The 15431-nt window shown below is 32.9% G+C and overlaps 1 non-coding gene across 1 annotated transcript; it reads right to left on the minus strand.

Annotated features, from left to right (window-relative positions):
* Positions 1-4043: 4043 nt before the first annotated feature.
* Positions 4044-4117, minus strand: TRNAI-AAU (transfer RNA isoleucine (anticodon AAU)). Its single transcript has one exon. It is a non-coding gene; the product is annotated as a tRNA-Ile (tRNA).
* Positions 4118-15431: the final 11314 nt, after the last annotated feature.

Consider the following 15431-nt stretch of genomic DNA (forward strand, 5'->3'; position numbering starts at 1 on the left):
TGGATATACCAACCAAATAGGCTGCAACTTGGGCTGGATTACTTAAAATCACTTTAGAAAAACGAAAAGAGTCGGATTAGGTTGGATCAAGTTGAAAAAATGATGGAGACCATTTGTTAGAGGCACTGGCAAGCCTACATAAATAAATTAATTAATTAAAAAATAGCTGAGGTTTTTATTTGATAGTTGATTTTGAGTTCAGCTCAATCTCAAGGAAATTGTAGGTTATATGAGTCAAATGGGATCAAAAGTAAGTTCCTTATATTTGTTGGTCCTTAGCACAATCATCAACCCACTCAAATGGGTATTTGTGAAATCCAACCATTTTCTACAATGATCAACCCACTTGATTGACTCGAAGATCACTCAAGTGGGACCTAGAGAGTCCAAGCAATCAGTGAAAATGCAAGGGCATGTGTTTCTAAATCAAATGGTGGGTATTGAATTCAAATTGTTTCTGCTCTTCTAGCTTTGAAATGTGTTATCTTTGGGAAGAGTATTAACCATTGAAAATGAAACATATCATACGATAAGATGCGCTACTTATAACATATTGATACTTTGGACATTGTCCTATTCATGTAATGTATAGTGCAAGGTGCTCTCAAATCGTTCTCAACCATCCAATGACCATATAAGAACAGCCTTTTCTATATATTCCATTTCCTTATTACAATAAAAGAGAAGTAAAAAAGCGGAGCAACTCAAAGAGCAAATAGAAATTTTACGTGGTTCAGCCTTAATGCTTATGTCCACGAGAGAAGAGAATAAATATATTATAACAACAATGAAGTATAAGTATGAGAAGATGTATCAATTTGAAAAGATGTGCATCGACTAACTATGATAGCTGATTCATGCAAATTGTCAAATTTAAAAAGATGTTAACTATTCAGATCATAGGCTTATTAGTCAATTGATAAGGAAAAATCAATCAATTAGGAAAGAAAAAGATTCCGTTGGGGAAGATACATTGCAGAAATAGAAATGTGTGTAAAAACAATCCGAGGACAGCAAGAAACTTTTTCTTAAGTTTGTGTGTTAAAATGGGTTTGTCAATAACAATGATAACAAGTAAATAATTCAGCCAAGTAACAGAAAAATGCAAAGAACAGTCATCACACAATAGCACATTAAAATTTTTACGTGAAAAACCTCAAAATTGGGGAAAAACCATAAGACATATGGTCTGTAAATGTCTTCCACTAATTCAGAAATTAATTGGTACAGTAGTCCTTTCTTATTGCAACTTGAGGCTTACAAACATCAAGGAAATAATCATTGGCTCACAAATACAGCATTAACATTACCAAATAGAAGGTGGATACAACAAAAAGCAAAGGTTTAGATCTCACAAAGTTGTTGCAAATCTGAACTGAGAAGAAGAAGAATGAAGAATCAACAAATCTGAACTGGAGTAGATTCTTAATTCCAACACTTAATCTCATGAAGAATAGACTTGGAACACCTCTGAGCTTGGCCTTGAATGGAGTAGAAAAACAACTCTCTTCTTCTCTTCTTCACAAACTCAAAACCCAGAAAACCCTTGGTTCTTAGTTTTCTTCTCACTTTTCTCACTTCGGTGGTTATAGAAAATGATAGCCAAATCAAAAAAGGTGGGAGCCTTTTTGGCTTCCACAATACGACTCCTTTTGGGAGCATGAAAAGGTGGGGTGGGCCCCTCATATGGGCTGGACCCACACCCAACAAATTCCTTCCCTTGTGCTGTAATCAACTATCAGAATTGTATAGACATCTATCCCAAAGAAATTTGACCATTTGGAGGCTTCAACAGCTACTAATCAAGGGTGGTGCCATGAAATTTTCATGAAGGGGTCCAAAACCTAAAGTGGACTAGGAAGGGGGGAATAAATATAAATGGGCCCATAAGGGAGGCCAACCATTGGGTTTGGAATTGGGGAGGAGGGAAATTTACATGAAAAATTATGTTACTAATGGGAGATTTCTAGACCATAGGGGGCAATGGGACACTGGCTCTACTCCTACTACTACTAATTTTGAAAAGATTAGAAAATGGCCACTTGCTCTAAAATCCTTTATAAATAGAAGCTCTCAATTTGGTTCAAAAGTCAATGAAGCAAGAGCCAAGTTTTGGGTCGAAGCATATGAAAAACATCATCTGTATACTTTGTACATATTGTATATAGTTGTTTACTTGTTTTTAGAGAAATAAGTTAAGAGCCTGAATCTTTTAAGAGGAAGAGATCCCTGAGTTTTATTAGTTTTAGAGAATACTCTAACAACTATTTTAGTTTGAATTGTAATCGTTTATATCTGCCTATTAAGAGGTTAATCTTATTGTAAACTTACTCTTATACTTAATCAGTGAAGATCTTTGAGTAGGTAGGTATTCACCTTATTGGACGCCATTTAGGTCTTGTTGATACCTCTATTAAGCCCAACTATAAGGTATTGCAAACACTTAAAACCCTATTGGTTTGGGTCTTGTTGGCACCCATGTAAATCCAACTGGTTCAAGTATTGTAGACATCGTTGAAGTCCTACTAGTCGTAAAGGTTTGGTTGGCACTCGAAAAGTCAAATTGGTTACTAGAAATTTTCAATGGTGGTTTGAGGTAGAGGATGTAGGTAAAATTAGTTGAACCTCTACAAAAAGGTACATGTTTGGATGTGCCTTTGTTTCTTTTGTTTTCAAGTTTGTAGTTTATTTTTCTTTGTTCTAATTTTTCTCATAACTACAATACTTGAAACCTTGAAATCTTATAGATCTACACTTTACTTTTCTTTTACTTCTACAAGATACAAGGACAACTATTGCACTTTGAGTTCTAGCACTAACTCTATTAATTGTACTAATATTACTAACTATTTTATTTATTATTTTCTTTGATAGCTAGTCCACCTCTCTGCTATCTCTATGTAGCATGCCTTAATCTCTATTACTTGTTTGTAACTAGTTCTCTCCCTCCCCGGCTACCAAGGCATACACCACCAAGTGCAATTGCCATTTATACCCATGCTTATTTAAATTCAGCTACTCCTTTTCTTCTCTATAATTATTTAATTCCATTGTTATTTATTCTTTGATTAATTGTAGAACTACTAACCAAATTTACTATTAATTAATTAATAGTAATTAAATAATTACAATGTTTTATTAATTAATATTATTAACAATGATTTTAATTAAAATACTAAAGTTATAAATTAATAGTATTTTTAATTAATATAGTACTTTTAATCATTACAATATTTAATTAATTACCATCATTTATTAAAAATAATGTATTTTTATTAAAAATATTAATAATTAACCTTATTTTATAGTACTTCCAATAATTGTAGTATTATTAATTACAATATTTATTAATTAATAGTGTTTATTAAAATACTATATTTATTAAAAATATATTCATATTTTATTAATTCATTAATTAACAATTTTTTTTAAATTGTTAACAATTGTAAGTTATAATTTAAATTGTATTTTAAATATTATTTAAATTATATTTGAAACTATAAGTAACATTTTCAATTTTAAAATGTAATTAAAAGTAATTATATTTAAATAATTTAAGCTATAAATAATATAAAATTACATTTAATGAACAGAAATTAGCCATTAAAATAACCAAAAAATAACAATAATTTGTCATAATTACAAAAAATTATCCAAGAAATTACCAAAAGTGGACTAACATGATTTGCAATAAATATGATAAATTACCAAAAAGTAAAAAATATAACCATTAAAATTACTTTTGAAAATATATACTAATTGTCAATAATCTTCAAGAAATAAATGTAATTAGTTCATAAATACATATGTTTTTTATATAAATTATAAATTATATGATTAAAACATTATAATGATTGCCAATGATGATATTAGTTCGTACTTCATATTGTTATAATGAAATATAGAAAAAATGTATTGACTATTTTATTTCATTTTCACTCAACAAAGCCATGCAAATAAAGCTGCTCATTTCTTAGCTAAAGGCATTGGTCAATGCATTTTTCTGTTGTAGATATAGGAAATGAAAAGATAAAAGATATCAATGGCCCATGCAGGTCTCGAACCTGCGACCTTCGCGTTATTAGCACGACGCTCTAACCAACTGAGCTAATAGGCCAGTTGAAGACATGTTAAAAACATATTATTATGTATAAGTAAGTAGAATGCAATAAAGATCAAGTAATTAACATCAGCAAATACCGTAAAAGTTTTGGCACATGCAGGCTTCGAACCTACGACTCACGCGTTATTAGCACAACACTCTAACCAACTGATCTAATAGGCCAATTAATTTTATAAACAAAATAAATCAATTGTATCATAATTATATAATATAAATATGGAAATATAAAGGATAGATAAAATAATTATACTCAAAATTGAAAAAAATGCAAAAATAATTGGGATCTCTTTGATAATACATATTCATCATTATTATTAAATAAAAATTATTGTTACTAATAGTGCAAATGGAAAATAAATAAATAAATAAGGAAAGGGTGTACATGAAAATTAGTTTTTTTTATTTTTTTACTTGGATGAAAGTTCCTAAAAAATAAAGAGATTTTATAATTAAAAATAAAGAGAGTGTAACTGTGATTTAAATGAAAGTTCAGAATTGATGCCAATTTACAGGCAGGTATGGATATATAGAGTGTGGGTTTTTGACCTTTTGAATGTTTATAGTTCTGTAGTGAAAATCAGAAATTTGCATTAGGTTTGTCCATACTTCATTTTTTTTTGGGTTAAGTACACTGCAACCCAATGAGAATTCGAAATTATAGCCCCCCATAGTCTATTAGTAGCCCCCCCCCCCCCCCTTTAAACTGCATCATGCCCGTTAGCCCGTAAATTTGGCATCAATTCACAGTCATGATTCATCCCCTGTACGATGGGGCTAGAAATTTTTGACATGGATTGATCAATCATTCTCCCTTAACCACTTAGGGAATAAATAAACCCATATTCCTATCCTGTGATGAATCAACCAGTAGGGGTGTCAACGGTATTTGAAAACCTGATTTCGAATTCGAGATTTGACATAATCGAATCAAATCTGGATAATTCAAATATCTAACTGTTGAATTCAAATATCATATTCATGCCGAATAGCTAATCAAATTCGAATTCGAATATGACTTGATTTGATTCGATAAATATACGAATTCAACTAATTATTTAATTCTTATATATAATATATAAAATTTTTAAATATTTTATATAATTTATATATTTATATACTTTATATAAATAAAATATTTATTTTATATATTTATTAATTACCTAAAATAATTAATTAGTCGAATTCAAATCAAATCGAATATTTGAATATTTAATCAGATTCAAATTCGAATATTAATTTTTGATATCTATCGGATATCAAATTGAATTTTTTAATCGGATTGGTTAGGTCGGCTTAATGTTTGAATTAGGGTTAGGGTTGGATTATTGTCCAACCCAACCGAGACTGAGCTTTCTATTTTGTGTATAAATATTATACAAACATTTATTTATTTATGTGTATATATGCATGTATGTATGTGGCATATGTATATATGCAAATATGCATCCATATATGTATGTATGTATGTATGTATATGTATCTATGTATGTATGTATATGTATCATATGTATGAATGTAAATATATTATATATTTATCTATATTCTTACCAGAATAATATGTATTTGTCTATATAAATGGATGTATATATGTACGTCAACAATTTTGAATTCATAGGTAAATTTTTTCAAAAGCAAGATAACTATGTCCTTTTTATACTATTAAAACTGAATTGATCTCAATCTTGAACTTAGGCTCAGTTTGAAAAAAGTACAAATACAAATATGTAGAGTGCAAAGTCTTGTATTTTATATTATTTTGTATGTATTTGCAATTGTACAAATTTATATTTGTACTCCTTGCAAATTGAGTTAGATTAGTTAGGTTAGTTAGGATTGAGATAGTATTGACCTCAATCCGACATAACCCAGCCCGACTTGTACCCTACAGCGAGGCACCAAATGTTGAAAACAGTGTTTTGAATTTGGACTTTGTTGCTCTGCTCCCTCTTGTTAATGCATTTTGACAGACCACTGCGTGGGAGGGCCTGGAATTTGATCTGGCTCAACCAAACTCCAACCTCACCTAATTTGAGTTTTTACATGAGTTAGGCCTGAATTTTTTAGCTCTAGTTGGGCTTGGGCTTGATAATAACTTGATTTAAATTTAGATTGGATTTTAACAGCTTGAGCCCAAGTCAGCCACAACCAACACAGTCTGAATCTGTCACACACTCAGACCATGTATAATATTATATCCACCTTATGTTCTCTAAATTGTGCATTTATGTAAAATTTGCAAAACATGAGTAGAAAAAAATCCCAACCTGTTCTGGCTTGTTCTAACACAGCCCAAATTGTATTGATTTTGAGCTTTAAACTGCGGCTAACCCTGGCCCAGATCTCTGATTACTGGATTAGCCTTAAATACGGCCCAGTTGGCCCAAATTTCATCCCCTATGGTTAGGCCTAGTAAGAATAAACTTGTCTTCCATGGCGTATAAGAATAGCCAATTCGTTGCAATGACAAGTTTCGAGAGTTGACCAAGGTAGTGTCTGTTTTGGGAGATCTCTCCCTTAGGTTATGTTTGGTTCGAAGGAAAAGGTAGGGAAATGAAGAAAAAGGTAAGGAAACCTATACAAGGTTTGTAAAGGTTTTCCTACCCTTCCCTTCCTTTCCCTACTTTTTCTTTCAAACCAAACACGGCATTATTGTTTCAATCTTCATCAGCCAAACTCAGACCCAATCCCAATCACTCCATTCGGGATAAACGCTTGTTCCAGACCCTGCCTAATGGGAATCCGGATTTCTTTCTCACAAAATGGTTATCCATTGAGAGTCCTTTTGACAACTTTGGATATGCAACTCACAACTATCCACTAGACATTTAGGGATGACAATTTCTATCCTACCCTGGTGGGTATCCACTCTGACAAGTGGGTTATTTTGCTTAAAGGATGGATTTTGAAGCAAGAACAGGTTTTGGGATTCTACAATCCTTACAGGTACGAACAAGATATGCATTTTCATATATATATATATATATATCTTATGGGCAGCAGATCTGAGAGCTCTTAACAGCTCAGGTTGTTGAATTTAAACAGTCAAATTTTTATAAATAGTAGGCTATGTTTGGTTTGAAGGAAAAGGTAGGAAAAGGAAGGGAAAGACAGGGGAACCTATACAAGATTTGTAAAGGTTTCCTTTCCTTTCCCTGCATTTTCCTTCAAACCAAACATAGCCTAAGTGCCATGGTTTCAAGGCTTGTTTCTTAGGTCGGAATGAAGACCATACTTATTTTTTTACACTGAGATGATTCTATGATTGTAAGAACAGGATATCATTTTTGCTGTAAAAAATTCAGTGTTCATAGGAGTATTTTAACTGCAAAAAAGGAGATAAATCCTTAAAATAAGGAATGCCAAATGCAGCCCTAATGGCTTTTGTAGACCCTAGATAAGGTCTGCTTGACTAAAAAATTTGATGTCTTCACGTTACTAAGGTGGTGGAAGTGCGTGGAGTCATATACCTCAATAGGTAGCCAACTTGGTCAGACCACCCTGGCCATCCCGGTGATTTTTCAGTCAGTTGTGAAATACTGAAATGAACAAATGAAATAAAAGGCTCCATTTGGAATGAGTACAAATACAAATAGATAGAGTGCAAAATATTGTAATTTATATTATTTTATATCTATTTATACTGTACATATTGTATTGGTACTCCTTCCAAATTGAGCCTAGTACAAATACAATATATACAATATAAATATATATAAAATAATATAAAATACATAGTTTTGCATTCTATATATTTGTGTTTGTACTCTTTTCAAACTGAGCGAAAGGAACGATATGTATAAAAAAGGGTCATTTATTAGAGTAATTTCCTTAGTTGTACGAATTTATTTAAATCTACTCTATAGTTTTCATTTTACCAAAATATACCTAAAATCTGCAGCCTATTTATTTAATTGACCTTATTTTGCCATCTGAAAATAATAACATGACACCTAAACTAAGTGAAAAATGTTGAAATACATGATCCCATTCCCATATTTACTTTTAATAAATACATGAAACCACAGGGGTCGTTTTAGTAAGTGAGATAAAAGAATATATGGTGCTGATGCACCGAGAGAGAGAACTTAGGAGGAATACAGTTAAAAACGGTTAGATACTGTGTGGGAACGCAACCAGCAACCAAGGAGGAATGTTGTTGCGTGTGATGCAAGTCACGCCACCTTTGTGTATTGGAATTTGGCACACGCCACGTGGAGTCAAACCCGGAGGGTAAATAGCCGAGATGAGAGCCGAAATCAAAGGACCACCATCCACCAAAATGGACATGGGGATGATGAGACTCCTGTACCATATGTCAATATTCATAGGAACCTTGTCAAATTCATTCTAGGCTAATAGAAATTATATATAAAAAAGAAATATTAATTTCCATATTATTGCAATATAGTTATATAAAATGTATGATCATGTTCTTCTAGATTTTATTTTTTATTTTCCTATTTTTTTTTTAGAATTCCTGGTATTAGAAGTTAAACCCTTGCACAACATTAGCCTCACAGGTGTAAATGGATGGGACGCATCCAAATAGACAAATACGCCCTACAAATTGTTTTTTTGGTAAGTTATTTATTCGGATAAATATAATTATTTGAATATTTTTTCTTAGAAAATATTTATTCGGGTAAGTGCATTAATCTATGTTCTTTTATTTTTTAAGTAAATAAGGCAATGACCATTTTAGCCATAAAAATCCATTATTTAAAGGGACATTTTTGTCCCTTCAAGTATTGGCAACTTTTCCCTTAGGGAAAAAGTTATTTACTCACTTAGGAAATGGGTAACTAATACCCAAGAAAATAAACCTTCCCTGATCTCCAGGTGGTGTTGGAAAACTCCTAGATAGGGATGGAAAATTTTTACCCCACTTGGTGGGTACCCATCCCTACCCTCCCCTATGGGGTGGGTTGTTTTTTTGCTTGAAGAATGAGTTTTGGGGTTAAGACAGGTTTTGGGATTTTACAATCAGTATGGGTATGAGTAAGGTATGGTATTAGGCTAAACCCAACCCTCCCCGACCTGCATATTGATAGAAAACATATAAATTTTATGTACTAGGTCTTGTATTTAATAATATTTTACAATTTACATAAATGATACTTGATAGTTTATGTGTTTTTTACATGCCTTAATTAAATAATTTGAAATTTTGTCGTTTATTTGTGTTATTTTATTTATTTATTAATTATATATGGCAACAAGTAATAGGAAATGAGATGTGGGTTCTAAAACCAATCCTTGAATGCGGGGAGGATTTTTCATTTTCATGTGCGGGGAGGGTTTGAATTCTCAAAATCCAATCCACTATGAGTTTTGGGGGTAGATACAGGTTGAGATGTTTAGAGAGGCAAGTAGGGTCTAGAATTTACAAAACCCTCCCCAAATCTTCCTTGTTGCCATTCCTAGCCTAGGTGGCAGCAACTGTCTCAAACAAAAAAAAAAGGTCATTTTTTTTTTTAGAAAACAACATACCAATGCAGCACCATTTTTTCAAAAACTGATACTTGAAAAATATCATTGGTACCAAACATTACCTTAATTAGTACAAGAATTACAAATACGTAGATTTAGAATGAATGACCGAGTTGGTTAAACTCTATTGAATTGCTATTTTTAAGGCCATGGAGAAGATAAATTCAATAGGCAAATAAAATATCACTATGAACAAAAACCCCAATACTTCTAAAGAATGTTAAAACCTGGTGTCAGAAAAAAAAAAAAAAAAAAAAGAATGTTAAAACCTGAAAAACAAACTGCAATACTTCTAAGGTTTAAACTATTGACATGATGCACCCTGTATCAGGCATATTATATTATGTTGTATCAGCATATCACCAAGGGAGAATGATCAATCATCTCAGGGTCAGAATTTATAGGCCCAAAGTATAGCTGGGGTGGATGCCAGTTCGGAATTCATGCTAATTCACGGGTTGGCATTGGTGTGTAAAGTGTTGGATTTTAATCTCATAAGAGATTAAATTCAATGGGTTTGATTGGTCAATTACATGAGAAATTGCACCTACACACTTGATTGAAAAATTAACTTTTCTCTTGTAAAACACAATTTTGAACTTGTCTCACATAGGAAAATTATAAGCTTTGTTTTCAGTATTTTAATAGGATCTGATTTACACTCCTTAGAAATAGTAGAGGAGAGTATGGGGGTTTGATACAACGTAACACAAGCGCACAGTGTGCGGCGCAATGAGGCGCTTTAGGGCGGCTTTGGTTTTGGTGTGATGCTGACCGTTGATCACCGTTGAATGATTCGATCGGGTGTGTTCAAGAGGCACAATTCAAAGTTAACAGTCATTAACTGTTAACTACTTTTTAAACAATCACAATGTTTGAATTTGTATTTTGGATCCAGATGAACTAGAACAAGGGTGTGTTCAATAATTTGTGTATTCATTCTTTTTAAACAAGAGACTAAAGAGGTGTTTGGTATAATGACATTGTGCTGCTGTTGTATTTTGGATTGATCGATACAAATTTGTATGTTTCATTACATCTACATGATTGTCATTTCAATTAAAAAAATGCACGAGTCAGAAACACATCAAATTTGACATTTTAGATAGAAATAGAAACTTGTATAAATCAATTCAAAACATCTTCAACACATTTCTGATAAAAAATCACACAAATTTATATTGATCAAGTCAAAATAAAATAGCAACAAAACAACAATATACAAAGCGCCCCTAAATCAGTGCTAAAGCAACATATGATCATATAAGATGTGATTAAAAATAGAGTACTCTTATAAACTTATTAAAACTCCCTTCTATCCAAGGTTCAAAACATCTCAATGTATCAACCATATCAATTTAAGGGTGACCGTTACTGTCAATAATAGGAATTAGGTGATTTCATTTGTTTTAAATCTTGATAACTATATCACATGCATGGCCATAAACAAATTAGGGTTTTATTCATCATAGGTTAAAAAAATGATTCAAAATGTAAGGTGTTAGGTGATATAGAAAGAGTTGAAAAATATATCATGATAATCTAGAGTTAAATTAATTAGATGACCATGTGGCCCGATCGCACTATATGTACATAGAGATTGGTCAGCCCTTGAAATAGATCCCATGTGAGAAGTTAGAACATCCAGAAGGTTGACTAACAACAGTATTCTATTATTAGTGGTTTTTTTTTTAATTTTTTATCTTAACCTATATTCTTGTTATTTAAATAAGCTTTTAAATGAGTATATGCTTGGATATCTTAGAGAGGGTTAGTTAAGAGTTAATGGTACTTATCAGAAAAAAAATATATATATATATATATGAAAGTTGGTGTTAAAGGGAGTAGATAGAGTGGGATCACCAAGTATATATGCAATTAATTAGAGCCATAGTGTAGTAATAGGCTAGTAGCTCCGGATTGGAATTAGTAAACTGTTGCAAAATCTTCTGTCTTGCATTTCCATGTATTCAAGTCTCATAGCCAGCCATAGACTAGGAGGCATACTCTAAAACCGCAATGTTGGCATCCATTGAACTTTGGATAAGGTCTGCCTGGACCCAGGTCTAGATACCTTGGTCCTACGATGACCTCACTAGATTTAATCTCGGGATCTGTTTCTTGCCAATTCTGTGTACAAAGTTCTATTCAATCAATCATGATATAGAACACTGATATATTTACTTGTGATTGATTATATAGCATTTTACACACCTGTTAGTCAGTCGTAGCCTTTTGCTGAAATAATTAAATCAAATCCTTTGATTTATTGCCATGGATCCGAAGTGATTGGTTATGTGAACTGGTTTATAATTCTGGTTATTTGATAATATAGTTGGTTTTATTTTTGAAAATAAAAACAATTGTCACAATAATAAAATTATATTATTATTGTCTTGAAGAACAAAACCAGTCATGCTGTCAATACCCCTTTAAATTGCCTAAAACTAAAGTTTTTCTTGGACTTGGATTGGACGTAAACCAGCCCAAATTGAGAATAGGCTTTTGAGTCCTATGCTTTGCAACTCTGCATTCAAATTGCCACTTCTTTCTTTTTTCCATGATTTTCTTTTTCTTCCAATGAAAATTGTTTTGAAATTTTTATTTTGAATGCATCAATAACTTCTTAATAAAATAATAGAAGCTTTGATGCTTTTTAATAAAAAAAACAGAAAAATAATAGAAACTTTGACCTGTCCCTTTCTTTTCGGTTAATTAATTTGTTTGGAAAAATGTTTTTAACTAATATTCATTTTCCTCTGAAAAAAATAGTTTTCTCAAGAGAGAATGATCCATTAGCCCAGGGCCAAAATTTGTAGGCTCAAAGTACTGTTGGGGTAGATGTCAGCTCAAAATTGATATCAATTCACGGGCGGACAGTGAATGTATATAACTTGGAGTAGAAATCAGAAATCTGTATTGAACAAATCCTACTTCACCATTTTCTGAACCGTTAGGAATATAGAATGAGAGAGAGAGAATAATAAGTAAATTCCAATATGTACTTGCTAATTATTGGGAAGATGGATCAGATTCCACGCAAGGCCTACCACCAACTCCATATGCTACTAAAACCTATGAAACACTGGATCACATGTACACTTCATTAGTTAAATTCCAAAGACGTTATTCAGTCATATATCCCATCACCCATGATACTTGACTTAGTAAGTTTCCCTTAACCATGAATAATAATAATAGGACCCAATTCAATAAGGTACCAAATCTTCCAACTAACCATCAGACCATTCTTCTCTTTACTTGCAGTATCCCACTTGTCTACATTAATTCAATGTGCAGAGAGAGAGAGAGAGAGAGCGCATGCTCGTGATGATGATTGGGTCTAGCCATATTATATTATATTGGTAAATTGTAAATAAAAGATAATGTTATACATTCTTCTCCACGCAGTGTTTTTAATTAAAACCCTAGCTTTTTGGTTTAATGGGATTTATTTAATTTGAATTTTTGATAAGATGAGCTGATTATATTCTACCACTGTGTTTAATTATTATCCCCAAAGCATTCGATTTTGTAGCCTTCAGCTTCAAGATTTTCAAACAGCGGAAATCATTCCGATTGGACAATACAATCAACTGTAAATGGTTTTTCTTTTGGGAGGAGGAGAAGAAAAGAAATTGAGAAAAGAGACCCATTCATAAATGGAAAATGGTCTGTCTGTGGTGAAGTCAGTAGTCCCCACCCTTTGATCCCCTGTAATCTGTAATGTGTAATATGTAATACCAATAAATATGGGTACCCAAACAGGCTTCTGATTCACAGCTAAATACCTCTCCATTTTGGTTGATAAACTTTTCTCTAAAATGTGACCCCCCTCCCCTTAATCACTTAATCAAAAAAAAAAAAAAAAAAAAGAAGAAAAACAAAATCATTTTATGAGCATCTAAACAGGTTGTTAGCTAACAATACATTTTTGTTTTGTTATAGGTTATAATTTATATAGAAACTTTGACTATTGATAAAATTATTAAGTTCTTGTTCTCCCATGCATTAAATGACACATGTGTTGTTTTTGGATAGTCCACATAATTCTATGCTCATAATAGATTTCGTTTACTCACATTTTTCTCTATCACATTTATTAGAACTCATCTTCCTCCAAAAATTCTTTGTGCTTCACATGCCAAGTTTTTTCCGGTGAATATTGCTCTGGTCTCAGTCTTTTCCAATCTGATACTTCAAACTTCAAAGGCCTTAACATGATCTCAGTCTTTCCGGGTTAATTCTTTGCTCCAGGCTCAATAAAACATACAACAACTAGGGGTACAACTTGGACGGGTTGAAACGCAATCCTGGTGCAAATCTCGGGCTCGGGCCTAGTCCAATCCGAACTCAAGTTTATCAATCTAGGTCTAATTCAAGTTTACCCTAATACAATTCAGGTTGGTTTCAGGCTTGGGTTCGGGCTGGGTCAGGACAAAGTTATTTGGCTTTGGAGAGATTGGTCTGGTTTGAAAGATTCTATCTATATATTTTTACATAGTTATCTTTTATTGGGATTTAGGGCTCAATTTAATTATAGAAATGGTTGAAAATATATATAAATTTAGGTTAGACGCAAGTTTTTTAATCCAGGCTCAACCAACACCCAATCCGGCCCAAGTTTAGGTTATTCGAGACCTCAACCCAAACCCAATTCGAATTTAGGTTAAATGCAAGTTTTCTAACATAGGCCCAGCCGATATCTCGGAGACATAGGCCCAACTCGAAGCCTTAACTAGGGGTGTAAATTAGACTAGATTTGGTCCAATTTGATCCACTCCAATGTGAGTCCATTATAAATGGACCAGCTCTAATCCAATCTAATAAATGTTTTGGACCAATTCGGGCCGGTCCAATTCAATGTCTAGACCGTCCAATCTGTTCAAATTTATTTTGATTTAGATTAGTTTCAACCCAAACCCGGTCCATTGACATATATATTCTTATCTTATATCAATGGACCAGATATTGGCTTAATCCAATCTAATCCAATATAAATTTGTTATGGACGGACCAGGTCAAATCCAATCTAATAAATATTTTGGATCGGGTTGATCCAATCCGATGTCTTATTGATCCGTCCAATCCATCCAAATTGATTTTGAACTGAGCGGGGTCCAATCCAAAACCGGTCCATTGACACCCTCACCCCTAACAACAAGCCAATGTTGGACTTGGGAGTGCTCCATAGCCCATATATTATATATAGCGGGTAGCAGGTAAGCGGATGTTCGGAGTCGGATATTTCATAATCGGGTCGGGTACCACTTTCCACCTAGCAATTACTTTATAGGCTTTAGCCCTTCTTTGTATAGATCAATAAAATGGTACGGTATAAGCAGTGGACTCGTGTCCACGTTGGAATGGCTATGATCACGGCTTAGATATCGCCTTATTCCTCTCCCATTGCGTCATGAGGCAGACTCACAGTTAATAGTAGTACATCTAGTGTCCTCCTCTTTCCTCCTTTATTGCTTGGTCTGCCTTCCTTTCTTCCCACCGTACCACTCTCCGATCTGCTACACCGAAACTATAGTCCATCATACTACCTCTCCATCAGCATAACTTTAATTTCAATTTTCAATGGATCTTCCGTACGATCTAATTAACCATAGTCACACGGCCATTTTATCATCTTTTATGGACTAGAGTTATGGTCTATCGTATATCATCTGACAGCATGAATTTTTAATATGATTATTTAAAGCTGTTGGTGCAACGAACACAAAGTCCAAGCCCACGGCCCACTCACTAACGACACTATATAAATACCTCTTAACCGTCATAACTTCTCCCACAGGCCACAACCTTCCAA

The sequence above is a fragment of the Nelumbo lutea genome, chromosome 1, assembly GCF_056320005.1.
Source record: "Nelumbo lutea isolate HS-2025 chromosome 1, American lotus-T2T, whole genome shotgun sequence".
Lineage (NCBI taxonomy): Eukaryota > Viridiplantae > Streptophyta > Magnoliopsida > Proteales > Nelumbonaceae > Nelumbo > Nelumbo lutea.